This window comes from Delphinus delphis, chromosome 6 (genome assembly GCF_949987515.2).
Source record: "Delphinus delphis chromosome 6, mDelDel1.2, whole genome shotgun sequence".
Lineage (NCBI taxonomy): Eukaryota > Metazoa > Chordata > Mammalia > Artiodactyla > Delphinidae > Delphinus > Delphinus delphis.
The window spans coordinates 87,967,741-87,990,301 of NC_082688.1; the positions used below are offsets into that span (position 1 = coordinate 87,967,741).

Consider the following 22,561-nt stretch of genomic DNA (forward strand, 5'->3'; position numbering starts at 1 on the left):
TTCATTGTACAGCAGAAACTAACACAATATTGTAATGCAATTATACTCCAATTTAAAAAAGAGTTGTTAACAAAAGCATATGTCAGACTTTAAAAAGTATGTATCATATTTAAAATTTTATTTCATAGAACTAGAGTCTAGGATGTGTGCAGTTAGGTTTCCTGTGAATTTCAAGCTGCAGGAGTGTCTAAGACTCTCACTTTCCTGATGTGACCTCTGCCTCTATAAATGCTAGATAAGAAAGTAGCACTTGCTTTGAACTGGGAGGAAGGTGTTAATGCAGACTTTCAATTTAAGTAAACAAAAGGTAATGCAAGATTCATTCACACATTCTTTTATTACAAAATGTCCCTAAAAATTTAAAGTTTATGTTGGGTATCTGGTATTCAAAAAAGGATAATTTGGTCTAATAGGAACTCATTAATTTTTTTTCTTGAAATTTTGAATTAATATTTTTTTCTAAAGAGATTTTCATTTTTAAAAAAAGAGGTCTATTCAGCAACACAGACTGCTCACATCATCATTTCATCATGTCATTTCACACACATTCCATTTGGATAAAAGGTGTAGTTTGGATATGGAAGGAGGATTTATTCTAAAAAACATTGTAGTTGTGTAATTATGAGCTAGGTTAAGAGAAACAGCTGAAAGCAGGGTGGTATCTATACATCCAAGGAATAAATTAAATCAGCGTAAGCCTTTGGGAAATCAGGCAGCAGTCTCTGAAGAATCTGATGCATGCTGGCTCTCCTTCCTGTTCCCTTTGGGTCAGGAAGCACTTCTGAGGCTGTGACCTTTGGGAGGACTTGAGGAAGGGTTGAACTCAGACGTCCTCAGGGGCCAGGCCAGGCTCCCTTTACTCATAAGGAAGTGAAGCTACTAGACCTGAGCAACAGGGAGCAGTGGGCACTGTGGTCATCTGCAGAGCACATGCTTTGCTTCAAGACATCCTATTCAAGGAGGCGAACACTGTGCTTGCTGAAGAAAAGAGGGTTTTCGGTTACATGAAGTCTGATGGCTCCCTAGTTGCTCCTCTTAAGGGATGTATTCTCTATCTGTAGCTTTAGCTTTATGTCTTTCTTCCTTAGCTTTTCTCAAAACCTCCTCCCCAAGGCTCTCCCTGAAGGGCATTCTGAACTATTTCACTTTCTCTCTGCCTCCCTTCCTCCTACACATTCCTGCCTCCAAACCTGAATGTGCAAATAGCATCCTCACTGTCCACACTGGTTCTTGCTGTCATCCCAGCAGCAACTGGGATTGAAACTTTCTACCAAGCCTCACCTCACTCACTAGAGGACATGTGGACACAGCTACCTACCAAACACAACTTCGGTTTTGGTCTCACTCAGCAGACCTGGAGGCTGTGCTCTGACAGCCAGGATGGCCAGGGAGTTAAGAAGGAGGACGGAGGACTGTTGTCACTACTGTGACTTTAGGCAATAACCCCTTCAGGTGCTCTGAGCCCCAGTTTCATTATCCATGAACTAGAGTTTAAATGTGGCAATACAGAGGAAAGCACCTAATACACTGCCATTCATTCTCCAAATGTTCATCTACCAATACAATACATGCTTGCCCTCAGGGAGCTCACAGTCTATTGTCCCATCCCTGGTAAGAGATCAAAAATGTTAACTGAACTTGAACCATCACCTAAATAAGCTCTCATCGTCTCTATTTTATAAATGATATTAAATGCTTTGCTCCTTCTTGACTCAGACCATATTTAAGGTTTATTTATCTCTATTGCTGAGCTGTCAGAACTAGAAACCCTTACACCTCAGGGATAAGAGGATTCCCTTCTTGTCCAAGGCCCAGGGTTGGACTGTGAACAGAGAACACTTTAACAAAAGCTCTTCGTGATGTTTCGCCCTTATATCACTTAGGATGCTATATTTGGGGACCTTTGGTGTCAGAGCTTATAATTATATTCACTAAGTGATGCCCAATATGTTTAAGAAGTGATTGTCTTACTAAAGTTGACAGTTGCCACTCTGCTAAAGTTTGGACTCAATCCTCCCATGCTACTTCATAAACTAAGTGCTTGTTTTGCTGAAAACTGCTGGGAAATTGAACTTCAGCATTTGGGATCATGACAACTTGTAAGAACTTCTATAAGAGGAAATGCATTTTGTTTTGCATGAGCTATGCCACACCAACTTCTTTTTTTACTTGTTTTACATCTGTTGCATTATATACTGTGCTGTGAGCAGCATGGTAGGAGCTGGTATCCTCTCCTTTGTACCCTCAAGAAACAGAATTGACAGTAACTTTAGAAACGCATTTTTTCAGGAAAATATCAAAATGAGACAGGGAACAGAAAATAAAAGGTGTCCAGTTTTCCTAAAGGGTACTGATGAGAAACCTAAGCACTGAGAGTTACTTTCTCTGCATCTTCACCTGGTCCTTCAACTATGTATGCGGTGCTGCCCCTGTAGGGGCTCCAATGAGAATGAAAAGGTATTACTTTCCCAAGTTGTTCTCTGAGTAGAGTCAGGAAGAAGGGAAAACCACTGTGATCTCCTGTGGGACAGATCAGTGGTGCTTTTATAGTCACAGAAATAAGAAATAAGCAAGTTCAGGTATGAAGTGAGTTCATGCCCCCATGAAGGGACCAGAGAAAACCTGCTGCCATGCCTTCCGCTACTGGCTGGTGGGCTGCTAGTCTGTGATCTCTGGCTTATTTTTATGCTCTTTATTGAGTACTTACTGAACACCTTCATTTTTCAAAATGCTTTATATCTTGCATTCACTTCTTACAACACTATTCTTATCCATATTTGACTGAAGACATGCAAAGAGGCAAGCCATTGCCCAAAGTCACCTAATCTATGGTGATGGAGCTGGGATTCAAACCCTACCCAACTCCAAAGCCTGTGCTCATCACAGTCACACTTCCCAGTCAGCCCATCAGAAAGATGGCAACTCATGGGAAGAGCTGGGTAATGCGAGAAGCATACGCCCTGGTTAAATTTGTTCTGAGTGATATGCGAATCATTAGTTCTTTCTCAAGGCAGAGCTAGATTAATTTTTTTCCAAGATTATTTTATGATTATTGAATTAAGACAAACTTCCCTTCTTCTCTCCAGTACCTTTATGAAAGGTGCCCACCATTATCAGTTTTATGTGCATCATGATAGGAACCAAAATACACATACACAAACTAGAGGCACCCTTCCCCCATCCCACACAAATGCTGATCCCATCACCTGGAAATTCTGCCTCTACAAGTGTCAGGGGACACAGCTACCACTTCATCTCCTCTCAGGTTGTCTTTTTCACCCATAGTGAAAATAACTTTAGGAGTGATGTTCCTAGTACCAGTTGCTAAGATGACTGCAACTGACAGTGGCTCTGAGATATTTTGATGGGTTTCTCCTCCCATCCCACCTTTGGGCCCCCCTGGATGAGAGTAAAGTGAGTTTTCTTACCGTCTCCTCCTTTGCAGTTGGAAGTTGGAAGATTATGTGAAAGCACTTCTCCTCAGTTTAGCACTTTTTCAGAAAACATTTTCTCTTTAACCTCCCCTCTCCTCTTAAAGGCTATTTAAATTTGTCTTGAGTCCCTCTCCATAGTTTTCCCTGCAATTAATATACTTCAAAGCCACCTCAGATTTTTGCCCACTGTATGATATTTGGGTCTTAAGAAAAGGTGCAGGTGAAATAAAAGACTGCCTGTGGCAGTACGAGTGAGTTCTGAGATAGCTAAGCATTTTAAGTAAAAGAAGACTAATAAGAAAAAAATGCTTATATTGAACGTGCCCATAATAACTCAGCCCTGTTGTTTCCTCTGGGATTTATCTGAATTTATTGAAATGACACAAAGTCATGAAGGAGGGATGCCAATAATGACTAGGCAAATAGCTAACAATTAAGTAAGGAAGTGGCCTTGAGTCCATGTGACCTTGGGAAACTTAAATAACCTTTCTAAAGCTTAAGTTTCTCTACAAAAAAAAAAGATTGCTGGGCTTCCCTGGTGGCGTAGTGGTTGAGAATCTGCCTGCCAATGCAGGGGACACGGGTTCGATCCCTGGTCCGGGAAGATCCCACATGCCGCGGAGCAACTAAGCTCGTGTGCCACAACTACAGAGCCTGTGCTCTAGAGCCCGTGAGCCACAACTACTGAGCCCGGGTGCCGCAACTACTGAAGCCTGTGCCTAGAGCCTGTGCTCCACAATGAGAGAAGCCACTGCAATGAGAAGCCCACACACCACAACGAAGAGTAGCCCCCGCTCACCGCAACTAGAGAAAGCCCGCGTGCAGCAACGAAGACCCAACACAGCCAAAAATAAATAAATAAATAAATAATAAATTAAAAAAAAAGATTGTTGTGAGAAGTAAATGAGATTAGCATCTAAAACACTTAACATAATATGTGGCCTATGGGAAAACACTCATCATCGTCCGCATCATTCTATATTCAAATTATCGACTTGCATCGAGTACAGTACTAACTGTTATCTCATTTAATCCTCAGAATATTGTGGTAGGTTTTATTATTTCTGTATTTGTGAATGAAAAAGTGAGTCTGAGGGGCTTAGAGACTTACCCACAGTCACTGAGCTAATAACTGGGAAATCCACGAATCTAGCCCAGACCTGTGGATTTCAGGGTCCCTGGTCTGTTCACTCATCAGGTGTTGACATCACACAGAAGTAATAGTGGGTGATGAATCATGCTTTGCAGTTGCTAACGAGATCTTGAAAATTATCTTATTTAATGATATAAATAGCTCTGGGAAGTAGGTCTTATTATTTCCTATTACCAGACAAAAAGTCAGGCTTAGAAGTTTTAAATTTTTGTTCACATCACAGAACAAGTTAATGCTGGTGCTGAGCTCTGAAGCTATGCTGTCTGATTGCAAAGGTCCTGTCATCACTTCCCACAGTTTGAACCAATTTCCCCACTCATTTATGGGAAAGTTCACCTACCCTAGAAAAACTAAAGACTGCTTAGTTTCTGTCATCAGAGAATATAATTATTCTCTGCAAGGGCATTTGTTGGACTCACCCAGGTCCAACCTACAGTTTCAATCCTGAGAGTTTTTGTATCTCTGTGGGGTTAGACTGGGAGTCTTGGTAACTAGATCAGAGCTATTCTTGTAACATTTCACAATCTTGACATTTTTTTCCAAATAAAAAGTTAAAAAAATAAAAATTACTCTTTTCTTCTTTCAAGAGACAAATTGTTATTTACCTTTTTCTCTCACATTTACTGCCCCCTCCCACCCCCCACCAACTTCTTATGCAGAGCACTGAATAAATCCTGGACACACATTACCGTTTAAAATCCTTGGTACTGAGGAGCATTTTGTAATGCCAAAAAGTAAGAGGGGCATTGAAGAAAGATGAGAAACCAACTTGAAAGAGCACCCAATATCTAAAACTGGGAACAATTTGAGCAACAAATGACATGATATTAGTTATGACCAAAGAATGGATCCAATATAAATTAGTGAAATAAATAAATGGGGGAGAAGGAACACATTCCTTTCAGAAGAATTCCAATGAATAAATGTAGAAGGAATGAGGGGAATAGAAATATCATCATGAGAATACCACAATAGTTGCTGCAGGTAGGATCCTTTGATGAATGATAAAATTAGTGGATGAAACTTTAAGGAGAAATAGTGTATTTGCATAGCCTCAAAAAAATCTCTCCAAAAATTCAGTAACCACTGTGGTAATTTTAACATATGACCACAAATTCTTGATTACTGGCCCCCATCCTGAGAATGGAGCTGAATTCCCCTCCCCTTGAGTCGGGGATGACTTGGTGACTGAAGGGAAAATAGTAACTTTACAGTAGAGAAACAAATAGCACCCTTAACCACATGACCAAGGTTCACATCCTTAGTAATAAGCAATATTGATATCACATGTCCTCTGATATAAGCCAGAGGGACACATCACCTCTGTGGTATACTTTCCTTAACACCAGAAAGTTAAGTCTGTCTATTCATGAGAAAACTGCAGACAAAATCAAATTCTGAAACACTACAAAATACCTGATCACTACTTGTTAGAAGTGTCAAGGTCACAAAAGACAAGGAAAGACTGAAAAACTGTCACAGACTGGAATTGATCTAGTTACCATAAATACAATGTAGTATTCTGGATTGGATCCTGAAACAGGAAAAAGGTCATCAGTGGAAAAAGTGGAGGAATCAGAACAAAGTCTGCAGTTAATTTTTTTTTTTTTTTTTTTTGCTTTTCGCGGCCCTCCCACTGTTGTGGCCTCTCCCGTTGTGGAGCACAGGCTCCGGACGCGCAGGCTCAGCGGCCATGGCTCATGGGCCCAGCTGCTCCGTGGCATGTGGGATCTTCCCGGACCGGGGCACGAACCCGTGTCCCCTGCATCGGCAGGCGGACTCTCAACCACTGTGCCACCAGGGAAGCCCTGCAGTTAATTTTATTGTACCAATTTTTATTTCATAGTTTTGATAAATGTACCTGGTTATGTGAGATGTTACTATTAGAGAAAAGTGGGTGACAGATTTGCAACTTTGTCTAAATCTAAAATGATTTCAAAATAAAAAGTTAAAAAAAATTTATATCAAGTACACGCATCTTCCTGACACCACTGACAGTTATGAATTATGGACCATTCTCTAGCAGAGGAACATTTTTCAATGAGCTCAGAATTAACCCCTCCAGGAGCACAACCCTACCTGAGTCATGGAAACAGCCGTGAACTAGGAGTTAGGAGAACTCTACGTTCCACATGGGCAAGTTACTTGAACCAGGTCTGTTTTCTCATCTGTAAAATGGAACAATACATACTTTCACAAGATTAAATTAATTTTCAACTGAAAAAGCTGCTGTGATAAGTATTTAGCACCTGACAGAGTAATTGCTTAATAAAATCCTGGGTGGTCTAATTCATATCCATAACATTGACTGCCTACAAGTCAGGGGCCACAGACTCAGAAGCCTGCAGGGTCCAGGTGCATTTAGATGGCTCTGTAACAAATTCTAGAATGCACGGCCCATTTAAAGGAGACACAGCTCGAACGGACTGTTGCCAGCAGAGCTTGGTCCCAGAGCTGCCAAAAGTTTTTCAAGACAAGCTAAAAATTCTGATTTCTAAAAATGTGTTATCTCCTTATTTTTAAAATGTTGATAATGAATTTAATACATTTTAAAGCATTGTATGAATATCAGAAAATGTCTGTTGGCTAGATTTGGCCTTTCGGTCACCAGTTTCTGAGTCCTACATGGTCTAATGGGAAAAACCTTGGAGTTCTCCGTGAACCATGTAGCTATGCCTTAGACTCCAGGAAAAAATATACACTGGGCACGTGTAGAGTTAAAATAAAACACTACAAAGCAAAAGCAAACAGAGTTTAGCCTCCTCCACCTCCCTGGTCACTGCTAACCACTGTAGGTTTATATTGGTCACATCTAGGCTGTTCCATTTGATGTCTAGACACCTTACTGGGGTTGGAAGGGAACTGGGGGGCCATAAAGCCCATCCTGCCAGTCACTGAGAAGCCCCTGGGTCTGCATTTGCCCAACTCCATTGAAGCACAGAGAGCCTCTGTGTCTGGCTGAGTTGGGACCAAGAGCCAGGTCTCCATCCCCTTTTCCCATTAACCAAACTCTAAATACTGTGGGCCAAGGACCTTGCTTAATAGAACACCCTTCACCCAGTGCACCGTAAACTTTCTTGCCCAATGGACAAAACACCTATGATTCCCTCATGATGACATCATTCATCTGGTAAGTCAAAATTCTCCAAAGAATTTTGAGCTAAAAGTGATAACTTCTCTAGCAAATTTTATATTCTACTCCCATTAAAAAAAATCTTTAAAAGTAAGTGGTAAGATGGCTAAGATATAAAATTTGGCTAAAATATCATTTCTCCCCCCATCCCCAATTCCAGCCCAGTGGCTACTTGACTGTCATTAATCAATGTTACTTTTTCCTGGACAGAAAATGATCTGTGTATCTTCTTTAAAAAAGTGGGTTTTAGCCAGAGTCTGATTTCCCAAATAGTTGCATGTCTAGAAACATTTCTTTTTCTTTTAGAAAGTGGAATACATGGAACAAACCTCCTTAATCATTTTTATTGCTCTGCTGAGTGAGAATAAAATCATGGTGGTTGTTATCTCACATTTCTGCCCCACAGAGAGCAGGTTCTAAATAAGCTGGATCATTATGATCAATAAAGCATAATTCTTTAGAAAATCAAGAGATGTGAGAGAGGCAGCTGTGTCCAAACAGACAAATTCTGGAAGACTGGAGTGCGAGGAGAAAACAGTGAGCATGGCTGACAAGGAGGACAAACACAGTTGGCACACTTGGTGGTGGTATTGAAGGAGATAAGACACTTGAGACCAAAATATGGAGACTTAGAGCAGCATTCACCTTCCTTTTTCTGAGTATTGTAGGTCACTTTTAAAATTTTTCCCCTTTTGTTGTGATGGTCCATATATTGGGGATACATATGAAAATTATTGCATGCCACAATTTATTCAATCTTTCTTGTCAGAAAATCCCCCAAATAATTTGGTCAACCAGTTTTGAAGTTTTACACTATAAGCAAAGATGCTTCTTAAAGAATGTGAAAATAGAGTAGTACACAGCAAAACATTTCAAAAAGTACTGAAGGATATAAAACTCAAAATCTTCTCTTTCCTTGCTGTTGCCAGATACACTTCCCAAAGCTGTCCACTGTTAATGATGTCTTATTTATATTTCCATTTTAATGAAACCACATGTGTGCATGCTTTTTGCAAGTAGAACCATACTATATACACTGTTCTGCATTTTTCTTTTTTCACTTCAAAAAATATTTCCTTACCAGCCCGTATTGTTTTTCATGGTTGCCACTTTTAATGGATATGCCATAATTTATTTAAGCATTCTTGTATTGATGGACATTAAATTAATTCTTATTTGGACAAAAAAATTACAGAGTGAATCATACATTTTGTTCACAAGTATATATGGAGCATAAACTCCTAGAAGTATAACTGCAGGTCAAAGGCTATGTATTATTAAACGTTGAATGTATAATTCCATATTGCACTCTGCAGTTATGGAAATGTTGGAAAGTTTATGGACTTAGATAATCATCTTCTATAGCGGTGCTTTTAGTCTCTACTAGGGCAGAAAATACCAGACTGTAAATGTATTCAGCTCTTAGTGAAAAGATGAAAGCACAGCTTCTAGTCTTGTACTCAGGAGAACATATGTGAATGTGCCACCCCAAGATAGACCCTGGAAAGTAGTTGGCACTCAAAAAATATTTGTTGAATTAATGGATAAACAAACCATGGCAGTGCCAATATAGAGTTAGCATGTGTTTTAAGTCAATTGTGTTCAAACATAAAAAAAAAACTCATTTAAACAAATAAATGTAAATTTTAACAAGTTTTATTGCATTCTTGTGCTAAAAGGAAAGACTAAGTTATCCATTAATCAACATGAGGTGTATTCTGTATTTTATTTATTTAATCTTAAGAGAGCCTTGTTCAGTGAGATAAAAAACTGATTTCTGATTTTTTTTTCACACTCTTTAACTTGAAATTCATGCATAACTGACATGTAGAAATCAAGAGATGGAAAAGTCCTATTGGCCTGTCTAACTCTATTTCCAAACAGGTACAGGGTGGGGTGTTCAAAGTGAGGGGAAAAAAATGAGTCCAAATGGCCAAAAAGGACACATGTATAAAAATTGGGACTCAACTCCCAGCCCCAGATGTAAGCTATTCCCACACCTGACAACACAAAGCTGAACACACTGTACCTTAAAGATGAATTTACAGGTGAACTGATATCTTGCTGGGATGCAAAGGAGGGCAAGTCTCAGAGTCCCACTCCTGGATCCTCAGCTCTGATTTGTGGAGACCACAGGTGCTGTCCTGAAATCTCATTGTTACAGTCCTTTATATATGGAGTGGAGGAGTTACAGAAATCCCTCAGCCTTCCAAGGTCATTTGAACCAAATTAGTAGCAGAATCAGACAATTATCTTTCCAGGGACATTGTAGCCTTCCCTTGTGGTGAGAGATGGCTCTAAACAAATTCCATCTCTTGCTATCCCACCCACCCCAGGGCAGGGGAGCTTCTGTTTTGGCAGATCCCACAAGTGCCATGACTTGGCCTGAACCAAAAGAGATGATTTAGAACATGTATTGGATTATCCATGTGCCCTGTTCCTCTGAGACTTGTGAAAATCCATCCTCTGCCCCTCGCTGTGCAAAGGCGACTAGAATGGAGGGACAAGTCACTATTGGGTGTAAAGTTACAGGAAGACTTAGAGAGGCATCTTGTTCTTTGGAGCCATTAATCCTTGAATGGAATCTGGCGATGACATATCACAGGCTGCTTAGTTCTCTACCAGCTGAAGCAGGAATTGACCCCTGGTGAGTGTTTTCCAATAAACTGTATCCAAGTGAGATGACTTCTCATTTTAGAGTGGCTCTTATCCCATTTTGGAGGAGCACATTTTGTCCTTAAAATAAACGTTTAGAATACTCATTTCTGACAACACAAATAGCTCTGGTTTTCATCATATCCTTCTACTGTGTTACTAACTGCATGCCCATTATTTGGTCCAGTGGGTTAAAAATGTATAATTGATATTACATGTGACAACCTTGTCTAATATTGATGTTCAAATTTTATCTTATTGAAGTGGTAATATTTAATATTGAGTCTATGAAAGTAATAAACCTGTTTACTTTAAACTGAATGCCGACTTTAATAGCAGAACCAAATTTTACAGGTGAAAACTTTTTTACATAAGGAGAGAGAGGAGTTAATTCTGAAACTATTTTGTAGGGTACCACCTATACAAAAGCAACAATTTAAAGAAAGAAAAACTCAATAAAAAATGTTTCCAAGGAGCTCATTGAAACTGCAGAAAATACAGTGAAACTGAATAACTAGCAGGTGACAGATTACCTGATGACAGTTTCCTTCTCTCCCTCCTGATGAAATAAAATTCATACTTTATGACAAGATAAGAAAAATTTAAACATAAAAATTTTCTTTGACCATTTGGGCCTCCTCCCACCCCTTTAGTGTGTGTTGTGCATCTGCATTAACCAGACCTTCTTAGGAGATAACATTCCATCTTAATCTCATCAAGGATCATAACTCCTTAGGAGATAACCTTTCATCTTTATCTTGTAAGGGGCTATGATGACCCATGACCTTCTATTGATACTTGCTTTGTATGTGTACATCTGGATTGTGTAAACTGTTAACAATACATATTGTTTTGACATATAACCCTTTATCTCAAATACTTATTTAACTGTGCTTTGACCTCTAATGGGTGCAGTCCTCAGAGCTTTCTTTTTTTTTTTTTTACATCTTTATTGGAGTATAATTGCTTTACAGTGGTGTGTTAGTTTCTGCTTTATAACAAAGTGAATCAGTTATACATATACATATGTTCCCATATCTCTTCCCTCTTCTGTCTCTCTCCCTCCCACCCTCCCTATCCCACCCCTCTAGGTGGTCACAAAGCACAGAGCTGATCTCCCTGTGCTATGCGGCTGCTTCCCACTAGCTATCTATTTTACGTTTGGTAGTGTATATATGTCAATGTCACTCTCTCACTTTGTCACAGCCTCAGAGCTTTCTGAAAGCCTGTTTCCTGGGTTGTAATCTTCAGGGTGGTTCAAATAAAATTTTCCATCTTTTTCTTAGGTCAACTGATTAATTTTTTCTTCAAACATGCATGGTGTAGCCAGCAGGATATCAGAGATACCCACCAGAGGACACCTGGAGTCCACCCCAAACTGGTGCTTGGTACCAAGCATGGACCCATTGAGCCCCACTGGCTTCTCAGTACTCCTCAGGTGTTCTGGTGAGTTCTTCTGACATCCAGATTTCATTGTTTGAGTGATGATCCTGAGTTTTATTCAAGCTGTTTTTACTTAAGACTTGGAGTCTTAAGGGGCACTGGTACATTTCCCAGGCATGGTCCTAGGAGGATCTGGGCAGAAGGCCTAGGAAAACATAGGTGGCTGGGTTTTTGTTAAATTTGGCTTAAATTGAAAAAAAAAACTCCAAAAAACAATAAACAAGTTGAAACCTAAATGTCCATCAACAGGTGAATGGATAAAGAAGACACGGTATATATATAAAACGGAGTAACACTCAGCCATAAAAAAGAGTGACGTCATGCCATTTGCAGCAACATGGATGGAGCTACAGATTATCATACTAAGTGAAGTAAGTCAAAAAGAGAAAGACAAATACCATATGATATCACTTATATGTGGAATCTATCAATAAAATATATAAATGAACCTATCTACAAAACAGAAACAGACTCACAGACATACAGAACAGACTTGTGGTTGGGGGAGGGATGGACTGGGAGTTTGTGGTTAGCAGATGCAAACAATTACATATAGAATGAATAAACAACAAGGTCCTACTGTATAGCACAGGGAACAATATTCAATATCCTGAGATAAAACATAATGGAAAAGAATATAAAAAAGAGTATATATGTATATATTGGAATCACTTTTGCTGTACAGCAGAAATTAATACAACACTGTAAATCAACTATACTTCAATAAAACAAACAAACAAAAACAAGTTGATATATGGTCTGAACAAAACTTTTGCTAGTGAAATGAGAGACTAAATTATGCAGCTTCAAAAAATAAGGGAGACCCAGTACAACCAGTAATTAACCTCTCTGGGCCTCCATTTAGAAATGTGTCAATACCTGTTGGGGTAATTGATGATGAGTGACACGGCATGAGACCTCCCTCTACGGGGCGGCCTTCCAGACTCCAATTCTAGTTGAGGTTTCCTTTTGTTAACATTCACAGCATGTTTTATTGGCAGGAGGATTCACAATGAGGGAGAAAAGGCCACAAGACTCACCAGAAAGAAGGCTCAGAAATTCTTGGGTGGGACCAAGGGAGGCACAAGGTGGCTGTAGGGTCAGCTGGTGGCTACAATGATCACATGGTTCCCTCTGATGTTGCAGATAATGGCACCCATCACAGGGCTGTTGTGAGGATTAAATATGTTAATAAATGTAAAGTGCTTACAACAGTGTTTAGCATGTAGGGAGTGTCATATAAATGTTAGCTGTTATTATTTCAACTCACAGAAATCCAAATCATGACTCTTTGACTCAATATACATTACAGCCTGCAGTTAGAGAATGTTCCCTTAGCAAAGCTATATTTCATTCTTCCATGTTTTGAGCAGAATGGTTGCCTGAAGTCTGAAGTCATCCCTGCCTTTGAGGACTGAGTAGAAAGTAGCAAAATATAACACACCCAAGTTAAAATTCTCGATTTTTTTTCTTTTATCATTTCTCCTTACCCTATATTTTGTGTCCCAGGATAAGTACGTATCTGTTCGATCACACATTTTCATCACCATGTAATAAAGATGTCTAATTTTCTTGCCTGGAATAACTGAATATTCTCTTCTACCCCCATTCAGCCAACTTTAAATATTGAGGTCTGCATCTCGAAATGCCATTTCCAGGTGGGTCATTCTTTACCAAGAATACAGGAAATTATACGGCAGTGGCTTAAATATATTGCAGTTTATCCTTCTCACCTAATAAGAAATCCAGGGCTGGAGAGATAGCTCAATGATGTGATGAAGGACTCAGGTAAGTTTTATCACCCTGCCACATCATCTTTGGAAAGTGTTCTTTTGCTTTCAAGTGTGCATGATTGACCTATAAAGGACAACAGAGGTTGGAAGGAGCCATGCTGGATCAGGAAAACAAGTAAGTTCTCAGAATCTCTCAGGTGGTATTTCATTGGCAAGTATTGTGTCAAACTGTAACTATTTTGTGGCCAGTGTTCAGAACAGAAACAAAGGGGGGGGGGGCGGTGTCAAACTCTAAGTAATTAAAGGGAAACACCTGTTCTTCTGTTTCTTTGCATTGTAGCTTAAAGAGAAAGAAGAGACAAGTGCACCCCATGTTCACAGCAGCCCTATTCACAATAGCCAGGACATAGAAACAACCTAAAAGTCCATCAGCAGAGGAATGGATAAAGAAGATATGGTACATATATATAGTGGAGTATTACCCATAAAAAGCAACAAAATTGGGTCATTTGTAGAGATGTGGATGGACCTAGAGACTGTCACACATAGTGAAGTAAGTCAGAAAGAGAAAAACGAATATCGTATATTAACGCATATATTTGGAATCTGAAAAAATTTGTATAGAGGATCTTATTTACAAAGCATACATAGAGGCACAGATGTAGAGAAAAAGCGCATGTATACCAAGGGGGAAAGTGGGTGTGGGATGAATTGGGAGACTGGGATTGACATATATACACTCTTGATACTATATATAAAATAGATAACTAATGAGAGCCTACTGTATAGCACAGTGCACTCTACTCAGGGCTCTGTGGTGACCTAAATGGAAAGGAAATCCAATAAAGGGGAGATATATGTATATGTATAGCTGATTCACTTTGCTGTACAACAGAAATTAACAGAACACTGTAAAGCAAATATACTCCAGTTAAAAAAAAAAGACTCCGCATTCCCAATGCAGGGGGACTGGGTTTGAACCCTGATCAGGGAACTAGATCCCACATGTGGCAATGAAGATCCCGCATGCCACAACTGAGACCTGGCACTGTCAAATAAATAAATATTAAAAAAAATAAAACAGAAACAAAAGGGGAGACTGTCATTCTGTCTCTTTGCATTGTAGCTTAAAGAAAAAGAATGCCTGCAGGAAATACTATTTTTAGCTTCACTGTGGGCCAGCATGGAGTCAATGAGAAGTCCCTGATACAAATTTTTGAAGTGTCACAGAACATTTCCAATAATGGATAGAACACACAGACATAAAATCAATAAAGGAACAGCTAACTTTTAACAACATTATAAACCAAATGGACCTAAGAGCCATATATAGAAAATTCCACCCAACAGTTAGATATTATTCTCAACTCTAAATGGAACTTTCTCCTGGATCACATATTAGGTCACAAAACAAGTCTTGATAAAATTAGCAAGACTGAATTATACTAAGTATTTTTTCTGTCCACCATGGAATGTAAATAAAAAGCAACATAAAAAAAGCTGGAAAATTCACAAATGTGTGGAAATTAAATAATATAATCTTGAGAAAGATTATTTTGTTTTCAAAAATGAAACCAAAAGAGAAATTAGAAAATGTCTTGAGAAAAATTAAAATGAAAACAGTATACCAAAACATATGGGATACATCAAAAGCAGTTTTACAAGGGAAGTTTATAGTCATAAATTCCTAGATTAAGATAAAAGAAAAGTCTCAAATAAACAACCTAACATCATACCTCAAGAAACTAGAAAAAAGAAGAACAAAGTAAGCCCAAATTTAGCAGAGGGAAGGAAATAAAGAGCAGAGCAGAAATAAATGAAATACAGACTAGAAAAACAAGAGAAAAGATTAATGAAACCAAGAGCTGAGTTTTTTAAAAAGAAAAACAAAAATTGACAAATCCTTAGCTAGTCTAACAAAGAGAGAGAGAGAGAGAGAGAGAGAGAGAGAGAGAGAAGATCCCAATAAAATCAAACAAGTATGAAAGGAGACATAAAATGGATTCCACAGAGATAAAATGGATTATAAGGGACTGTTATGATTAATTGTATGCCATGAAATTGGATAACCTAGAAGAAATGGATAATTCCTAGAAACACACAACCTGACACGATTAAGTAAAAAAGAAATAGAAAAGCTAAAGAGATCTAAAACTAGTAAGGAGATTGAATCAGTAATCAAAAATATCTCAGCAGAGAAAAGCCCAAGATCAGATGTCTTCACAGATGAATTCTGTCACCATTTGAAGAAGATTAATGCCAATCTTTCTGAAACTCTTGCTTACTCCATTTGGGATACTCTAACAAAATACCACTGACTGAGTAGCTTATAAATAACAGCTCACCATTCTGGAGGTCGGAAGTCTGACATTATGGCATCATCACACTTGGATGAGACTATTCTTTCTGACTCATAGTTGGTAACTTCTCCCTGTGTTCTCACATCATGGAAGGGACTAGAGGTATCTTTGGAGCCTTTTATTAAAAAAAAAAAATAAGGGCACTAATCCCATTTATGAGTGCTCCACCCTCATGACTTAAGCAACTCCCAAAGGCCCCACCTACTCTTACTATCACATCAGGCATTAGGTTTGTAACATATGAAATTTGGAAGGACATATTCAAACCATAGCAAACGCTTGTTAAATACTGAAAAACTGTGAACTCTTCCAAACTAATTTTAAAACGCCAGCATTACCCTGATATCAAAACCAGACAAAGACACTACAAGAAAAGATAAAATATCCCTGATGCACACAGATGTTAAAAACCTCATCAAAATACTAACAAACCAAATTAAACAGCACATTAAATGGATTATACATATGACCAAGTGGATTATACATATGACGCTGGGATTCAAGGTTGGTTCAACATTCATAAATCAATCAATGTCATGATACATGACATTACCAGAATGAAAAAAACAAAAAACAACCCCCCCATGATCATCTCAACAGATGCAGAAAAAAGATTTGGAAAAAACTCAACATTCTTTCAGATAAAAATCCTCCATAAACTAGGAATAGAAGGAAATGAACATAAAGAAGGCCAAATATGAAAAGGACACAGCTAATATCAAACTCAATAGTGAAAAAGTGACAGCTTTTCCTTTATGAACATGAAGGCAAGGATGTCCAATCTTGCCACTTTTGTTCAGCATAATTCTGGAAATCCTAGATGGATAAATTAAGTAAGGAAAAAAACAAAAGACATTCATATTAGAAAGGAAGAAGTAAAATTATCTTTGTAGATGACACAATTTCTTTGGTAGCAAGTCTTACCAACTCCACAGAAAATGAATTCACTAAAGTGGAAATACATAAAAATCAACATACAGAAGTCAACTACATTTCTATTCGCAAACAATGAAAATCTGAAAAGTAAATTAAGAAAAAATCCCATTATCAACTTCAGTACAAAGAATAAAATACTTAGAAATAAATGTAACCAGAGGTGAAAGACCTGTACACTCAAAAGTATAAAAAAATGATGAGGAAAATTAAAGAAGACACTGATAATATGGAAAGACATCCCATGTTCATGATTACTAATTTTAGAATGTACATAATACCATAGTGGTCCACAGATTCAATGAAGTCCCTATTAAAATCCCAATGGTCAATACAGAAATAGAGAAAGCAATCCAAAAATTCATAGGGCACCACAAAAGACCCCAAATAGCCAAAACAATCTTTTGAAGAATAAAGCTCAAGGGATCACACTTCCTGCTTTCAAAACATATTACTGGGCTTCCCTGGTGGCGCAGTGGTTGAGAGTCCACCTGCCAATGCACGGGACACGGGTTCGTGCCCCGGTCCAGGACGATCCCCCATGCTGCGGAGCAGCTGGGCCCGTGAGCCATGGCCACTGAGCCTGAGCGTCTGGAGCCTGTGCTCTGCAATGGGAGAGGCCACAACAGTGAGAGGCCCGCATACTGCAAAAAAAAAAAAACCAAAAAACATATTACCAAGCTACAGTAATTAAAACAGAATAGTACTGGGTTAAATACAAACATATACACCAATAGAACAAACTAGAGAGCCCAGAAAAAGACCCATGTATATACAATAAACAAAATATCACCACTAAATACTCTCAATCAAATACTTATGAAAAGTCCTAAATACACTTTTGTCAAATGTTTGAATCTTAAACGTTAGTAGCATGGAGCATAAAAATATATCCAACAAAACCAACATCATTTTATATTAATTTAAAATAAAGTCACAAAAAAATGTGATGGGCTTCTCATATCATAAAGCTTCCTTCCAACCTGTAATAACCATTACATCTTCCCAAATGCAAGCTAGATTTCAACAAACAGGAGCAATACCACCGCCACCACCAACAACAGTAACAAACAGCTGTAACAGAAAATCCTGATAGGAAGGGAGAATCTGATTTCCAGAATTTCTACTTTATATTATTTAACATATAAAATTTCAACAAAGAGTTATGAGGTATGAAAACAAACAACAAAGTTTGATCCATGAATGAGGAAAAAAATGTGTGTATATATATATATATATATATATATATATATATATATATGCGTGTGTGTGTATATATATACATATACATTGTCCACACAATGTGGACATACACATATACACATTGTCCAGGCATTAAAAAGACTTTAAATCACTCTCTTAAATATTCCCATAGAACTCAATGAAATTTTGGACAAAGAACTAAAGGAAATCAGGAAAATGGTGCCTCACCAAGTGACAAATACTAATAAAGAGAAATAAATTACAAAAAGGAATCAAATATATATTCTAGAGTTGAAAAGTGCCACAACTGAAATAAGAAAGTTATTAGAGGGATTCACTAGCAGATTTAAGCAGGCAGAATAAAGAATTGGCACATTTGAAGAAGAACTGATTGAGACTATCCAGTCTGAGAGGTGGAAAGAGGAAAGAGTGAAGAATAACGAGCAGAACGTAAAAGATCTACAAGACATCATCAAGTATGACAACATATCCATAATAGGAATGCTGCATGGAGAGAAAGGGATAGAAAATCAGGGAAAATATTTGAAGAGATAATTGTCCCAAACTCCTCAAATATGATAAAATACATGAAAGTACATATCCAAGAAACTCAGTGAACTCCAACAGGAGATCTACATGAAAACACTATTTTAAAATTGCAAAAACTAACAAAGAATTTTGAAAGCGTCAAGGGAGAAGGCTGGTGGATTTCATATTCACGTGTTGAAAGAAAAACACTGTTAACCAAGAATTCTATATCTGGTAAAACCATCTTTCAAAAATGAAGGACAGCAGTGATATAGGTAAGATGGCAGAATAGGAAACTCCAGGTCTGTAACTCCATGAAAACACTGAACTAAACAACAGAATACAAATAGCTTTGTGGGAGCTCTAGAAACCAGTCAGTAATCTGAAGCAACAAAGTGAATGCCCAGTCAAGAAAGAGTCACTCTCAAAATGATAGCAAATTTCGTGACATTTTTGCTCACTCTTATCCTAACCCACTCCTGACTCAATATGGTGCAGTAGAGCGAAAGCTGCCCAATTACTGGTCCTCCATTGGGAGAAAAGTAAAAGAGTGCAACTTGATTGCAATGTGTGGCATGCCAGGCAATGTCTGAGAGTCTGATTTCTGTCTCACATGACTCACAGCTGAGATAGGAATAGTGGAATATTTTTTATATCAGATTGGCGGCTGTGAAAGCAATGATGGATTCGATGGCCCATGAAAACTTCATGGCAACTGTAGACCTGCACACACTTGGAAGGCAGAGATTACTGACAGAGGAATACAACAGAACATTTAAGGGCCAAGAAGACAGGGGTGCGGCTCTTGGGGAAATGAAACATCTGTGTGTGGCAGAATTAGGGGGCTGTGGCTGGGCTGCAGACACAGGTCCAGTGAAGGCACATCCTCAGAAAAGATCTGAGAAGACCTTAAGTCATTACACCAGGCTGATTAGTGAAGGCCTTCCTCTGCAAGTATCCAGTCTACAAGGCTGGGAGAGGTGGCTGTATTTTTCAACTTTTGTCAATTTTTGACAAAAGCTCACAAAACACAGAAAAAAACAGGGAAACGTGGCCCATTCAAAGGAACATAATAAATCTCTAGAAAGTGACACTAAAGAAACACAGGCTTCAGAGTTGCTAGATGAACTCTTGAAAACAACTGCCTAGGAAATCAGGAAGATGATATATCAACAAAGTGAGAATATCAACAAAGAGACAGAATTTATTTTAAAAAAGCAAATGACGAGTTAAAAGTGTAACTAAATTGAAAATTTCACAAGAGCGGTTCAAAAGCAGACTGAAACAGGCAGAGGAAGGCATCAGTAAACTTGAAGAAAAATCATTTGAAATTATTAGCTCTCAGAGCAAAAAGGAAAATGAATGAAGAAACGTGAACAGACCCTAATGGAATTATGGGAATCCAAAAAAGAAGACATTATGGGAATCCAGGAAGAAAAAAGAGTGAGAAAACAGCAGAAACCTCGTCTGAAGGAATAATGGACAAAAACTTCCCAAACTGTGAAATACTTGGATAGAAAAATACAAGTTAAACGAACTGTACGGTAAAATCAAATAGACCCACACTAAAACACATTATAATCAAACTGACAAAAGTAAAAAACAAAGAATCTTGAAAGAATCAATAGACACTGAATCATCATGTATTAATGATGCCAAATAAAATTTTCAGCAGATTTTTCAGCAGAAACCTTGCAGTCCAGAAGGCACTGGGATGATGTATTTTAAGTACTGAAGTGAAAAAAAAAAGCCTTATAAACTGAAAATCCTATATTGGCAAAACTGTACTTCAAAATAAAGGAGAAATTAAGGCATTCCAAGATAAACAGAACTTGGAGGGAATTACTATCATTAGACCTTCCCTACCAGAAATACTAAAGGGAGTCCTTCAAGTTGAAATGATAAAGTCCTAGACAAGTAGCTCAAAGCTAGAAGAAAATATATAGCTCTCTGGTTAAGGTAAATAAGTGGGGAAATATAAAAAACATGAGTATTGCAATGTGGGTTGGTAATCACACTTTTTATATATTATAGAATTAAAAGTAAAAAAATTAAAAATTAACATAATTTCTATGTTAATGGATACACAATATATAAGGATGTATTTTTTAACATCAATAACAGACTGGAGGAGTGGTGCTGTGAAGGAGTAGAATTTTTGTATGTTATTGAAGTTCAGCTGTTGACAGTTTAAAACAGATTGTTATGACTTTAGGATATTGTATGTAATCCCTGTGATAACCAAAAAGAAAATATTTACAAAGTATACAGAAAAGGAAGTCAGAAGGGAATCAAAATGTGTCACTTCAAAAAAAATAAAATAAACACAAAAGAAGGCAATAAAGAAGGGACAAAAATTTAATGAAGCATACAGAAAACAAATGGCAAAAAAAAGTCCTTCTCTATCAGTAATTACTTTAAGAATAATGGATTAAACTCACCAATTAAGATGCATAAGCTGGCAGAATGGATAAAAAACAGAATCCAACTATAGCTGTCTATGCTGTCTACAAGGGATTCAGTTTAAATTTATGGACATACACAGGTTGAAAGTGAAGAATGGAAAACTATCCCATGCAAATAGTGAGCAAAAGGGAACAAGGTGCCTATACTAATATCAGACAAACTAGACTTTAAGTCAAACCTTTTACAAGGAACAAAGAAGGAATTTATATAATGAGAAAAGGATCAATTCTCTAAGAAAAAATAAAAATTATAAACATTTGTACCAGAGCTCCTTAACAGATGAAGCAAACCTTGACGGAAGGGAGAAACAGTAAGAGTTGAAGACTTTGATAGCCTTCATTCAGAAATGGGAGAGAAAAACCACACAGAAGATCAGTAAGGAAACAGAAAAGTTAAACAAGAGTATAAACCAAATGGACCTAACAGACACATATATACACAGCTCTCTACCCAAAGACAGTAAATTACAGATTTTTCTCAAGTGTACGTGAAACATTTCCAGAATAGCCATATGTTAGGCCACAAAACAATTCTTAATAAAAATTAAAACTACTGAAATCATACAATGAATCTTTTTCCATCACAATGGGATAAAAGTGGAAATCAGTAACAGAAGGGAAACAAAAATTCACAAATATGTGGAAATTAAACAGCACGCTAAACAACCGATGGGTCAAGGAAGAAATTACAAGAGAAACTACAAAATACCTTGAGACCAAAGAAAAATATACATAATAGCAAACCTTATGGGATGGAGCACAAGCAGTGATGAGAGGGAAATTTATAGCTGTAAAGGCTTACATTAAAACAGAATAAAGATCTCATATCCACAATCTAACATTTTCCTTAAAGAAGTAGAAAAAGCTTAACCCAAGGCCAGCAGATGGGAAAAATAATAAATGTTACAGCATACATAAACAAAACAGAAAAACAATATTGAAAGTCAATGAAACCAGGAGTCGGTTATTAGAAAAGATCAACACGTACCTCAAGATGGACACAGAAGAGACTCCTGAATTTCCCTCCTTCCATGGATGCACTGAATATACACCTACACACAGATCAATTCCCTCTGAAAGATATCAAGAAACTAACTTTAGTGACGCCTACACATTGGGAAACTGAGAAAATACCCACTCAGAAATGTGTAGGAAAGGATGAGACACACTCTTACTATAAACCCCACCCAAGAACAGCGCCTTATAATTTTTCTGAAACCAACAACTCCCAGCCTCTTCCCAATTAGCACGGTGTTTGCACCACATTTCTAATGTCCCAAATTTTAAGGCTTCCGCCTGAGGGATGGGTCCCCAAATAATCTAGCTCTGAGAGCCAAAAGGGCTTCCCTTCACAAGTCCCATAGTATTATAGCAAACAAATAAGCAGTTTTTACAAGGTGCTTGAGCACTCCCTCTGGCTATCTCCCCAAGCTCAGAGCAGAGGGAACACACACAAACGCTTATCTCCCAATTTCTTCCTGGAGGGTGTTGGACTACATACTTTCCCAGCTACTGTCTGAG

At 37.9% G+C, this 22,561-nt stretch overlaps 1 protein-coding gene across 1 annotated transcript in view; it reads right to left on the reverse strand.

Annotated features, from left to right (window-relative positions):
• The window catches only part of FAM240B (family with sequence similarity 240 member B), a 43,855-nt gene extending 21,799 nt beyond the window's left edge, over nucleotides 1-22,056 (reverse strand). The window contains exon 1 of the mRNA XM_060013524.1: nucleotides 22,029-22,056. The gene's annotated coding sequence lies outside the window, so the exon portion shown is untranslated. The remainder of the gene's footprint in view (nucleotides 1-22,028) is intronic.
• Nucleotides 22,057-22,561: the final 505 nt, after the last annotated feature.